General features: G+C 33.3%; 1 long non-coding RNA gene across 2 annotated transcripts; it reads right to left on the reverse strand.

Annotated features, from left to right (window-relative positions):
• Nucleotides 1-360: 360 nt before the first annotated feature.
• LOC141630029 (uncharacterized) lies at nt 361-3,174 on the reverse strand. Of its 2 annotated transcripts, none has more exons than XR_012537412.1 (3): nt 2,972-3,174; nt 890-982; nt 361-605 (listed from the first exon to the last, which is right to left on the reverse strand). It is a non-coding gene; the product is annotated as an uncharacterized LOC141630029 (long non-coding RNA). The 2 variants fall into 2 exon arrangements; XR_012537411.1 differs by having other exon boundaries at nt 361-773.
• Between the last annotated feature and the right edge of the window lie 260 nt (nt 3,175-3,434).

Raw genomic sequence — 3,434 nt, forward strand, 5'->3', positions numbered from 1 at the left:
TTTCTGGGGGCGACGTATATAGTCTTTTAGTCTTAACATCGGTTCTAAAACCGATGTTAATGGCATATAATTTACATCGTTTACTAGGTAAAACCGATGTTAATAGCATTTAAATTACATCGGTTTTTATGTATAATCGATGTTAATAGCATTTAATTACATCGGTTTTGGTGCAGAACTGATGTAAATATCAACCTTATTTACATCACTTATTGACTAAAACGATGTAAATGGGTATTTTTTTATTTTAAAAAAAATTACATTTGAGGCGTTTTTAATAGGAAAAACGCCTCAAATGAGAGCTTCAATCAATTAAAAAAATACATTTACAAAACTAATAATTTATAAATATACATTGTTTTGAACATAAATATTCATAGATTTACCCTACTTAAATAGATACATGTAGAATACTTCTGACTAAATAATGATGATAATTATAATAAGATACAAAATGAAATTAGAAAACTAATATAATAGTGTAATACTCCTTGTTTGTTCCATATATTTGAGCTCCTTCTAAGTAGCAACACTGCGTCAAGTTTTCATCCTTAACTCTTCATGGCTTGGGGGGCAATTTGAAAACAAATCAATGTTTATTTGAGCTGCAGATGTACAATACTACAAATTATTATTGAGAAACATATATATCTTAGAATACCATTTGTGTTGTGAGAATCACAAATAGATAAGCTGTACTTTATTTTAACTCATTTGAATAGTTACTTATCTTCACATTTGTAATTATGAATTGAGATCTTATTATCCTCGGTCTGTAAAAGGAGAACAAATAAAATCTCTCAATACAAACTTTCTTTGAAGACAAGATATTCCAAGAGGTAAGAACACTAGAACTATTGTCAAGAGAATAACTTAATTCTATACTCACCTACTAGGCCGCCTCAAGTAAATGCTCCGATGCAATTGTCTCTTTATTATCTCAGTTACACACTTCATTTTTAAGAAAAAAGATTTATAAAATCTGCAATAACAAGAAAAAAGAACTATTGTCATGACCTGAGGTATGCAATGCCAATAAAAGTATAGCAGCAGGTGGAATGAGTATAAGGCAGAGTGGTGCCGGAGTGAAATAGCCAAGTTGATATTCCATACAAATGTACTTAGTAGCCAAGTTCTGAACAATAAGATTAAAACTGATCAACAACTTAAGGTGTGAATCACACTATACACATTGAGCATTATAGAATAGTAGTTTGATTATCTTAAACCCGATCTTTAGAAGAAAATGATAAACGCATAAGATAAAAAAGGTGTCGGCTTTAACCTTGTGTAAACCAAATGCAGTTATAAGTAACATAGCATCACTAACTTAGAAGTCCTTGATATACCCTGCAAATAAGTAACAGACCATCTCGTTTAGAACAATTATGTGACCAAACTTCTGTTGCTAACGAGGGAATAAAAAAAAAATCATTCATGGTCCTGGATCAATGGTTGAAATGAAAACATTTTTTCTCATCTTTTTGTCTTTACATAAACCTCGCTATCATGTAATTTGCCAACTAGGGAATAACCACCTCTTTAGATGACTAACACAAAGCTTGGGTGTAAGACGAAAAATATTCCCTACTTGGTGAGATAAAAAAATATGACACTCATGACAGCCTACAATATTCCCAGAATTCTGGACCAAACAACATTTAAATTACATCGCTAATATAATCCTCTACTGGTTGATCACGAGAAGACAAAAGGAACGAAAGTTCAGGGCCAGACCGACAGAGTTACAGAACATGATACCAAGGCTGAGTCCAATTCAAAATTGGCAGGAAAGGCTTGATAAAGTACTACAAGCAACCAACTTATATAATTGACCAATATCTCAAAACTAACCAAACAAAAAGGCACCTAGCAGACCACTGTTGCAATAGCTGCTGAATTCGTTGTCAAATCCACAACCAATTTACTTCATCTTCGTCACAGAGTTTGTGAAAAATCACGGACTATAAACAACTGAATAGCTTAACTTAGTTAACTAGTACGCTATGTAAGTGCACACCACAACCCAACTATAAATTTTACAAAATGTAGGAAGACTATAGCCGGAATGAACGAAGTTTACTGAAAACAAGTTAACCAGCAGGAACGAAATAAGTTAACAAGTAAGCTATGCAAATAAGTTTTATCATAAAGGTCAATCTACTACATGAACGCATACGGCTCTATAAGCTTACAACCCGTCATTTACACACTTTTCAGTGACAATGAAAACACCGTCATTGAAAAAAGTATTAACATCAAGACTAACTTTGTGGCTCGTTTTACAACCAAACAAACAGAAATACCATCACAGGTTACGCCTTGACACTAACAGGCAAGGTATCACGAGATATATCATCATTAACCCACACAAAAGGGTCGATACCACATTTATTAGTGCTATTCCAAAAAATCAGAGAACAAGATGGTCTACGTAGAAGCATTCCTAACTTACTGTCTATGGTATTTGTAATAGCGACACTTCATATTACTTGTGTTTGTGCTTGTGTCCGACAGTTGAGCATGGATATGACCAGTGATTAACTGAACATTTCTTTTTATGTCAAAAACATGAAAAGTTAAAAAATAATCAGGTGTCACCCGTATCAAATACCTCTGACTAAATCCGAGTAACATGGAATAAAGCATACTCTTGAAGCAAGACATACACGAGCCAGGGAAGACGATTGTAAAAGACAATACAATTTGGGAATATTGCATTCACGTACTAGACGCAGAAGGGAACAAAACTAGATTATAACCAAACAATTAGCAAACAAGTGAATAAACCTAGATTACCATTAACAACCCGATTACTAGATTATAACCAAACAATTAATTAGCAAACAAGTGAACAAAACTAATATAAGGGTGAAACAATAAGACAATATATACTTCAATTATTGATCTATCATTCAATTAACACTAATATAATCAAGAAACAATAAGAAAAATTCCGATTCATACATACCTTAATCGATTATACAACGTCGAAGCAGGAAATCAATAGAGCGCTTCAAGGATAGCGGGCGTGACGACGGATAGCTAGGGTGTAAAGAGGGGGGCGGCGACGGGTAGGTAGGGATTGTGTGTGGGTTTCTTTGGGAGGCAAAGGGTTTCTGTGAAAATTATGGGAAGGGGCAACCGAAAGACCGGTTTTCTATTACGCGATTGTCGGGTAGAGAATGGACTCTTGTGACATCGGTTATAAAACGATGTAATGTAAATTCAACTTAAATAAATTAGCATCGGTTTAAGAAAATCGATGCAATGTAAATAAATTAACATCGGTTTTTATATAACCGACGCTAACAACTGATGTAAATAACTGAAATAAAATAAATAACATCGTTTTTAAAAAAAAAAACGATGTTAACAACTTTATTATTATAGATTACATCATTTATATTAAGAAGTGATGTTAGTATGGCGAT

The sequence above is a fragment of the Silene latifolia genome, chromosome 2, assembly GCF_048544455.1.
Source record: "Silene latifolia isolate original U9 population chromosome 2, ASM4854445v1, whole genome shotgun sequence".
NCBI classification, from domain to species: Eukaryota; Viridiplantae; Streptophyta; class Magnoliopsida; order Caryophyllales; family Caryophyllaceae; genus Silene; species Silene latifolia.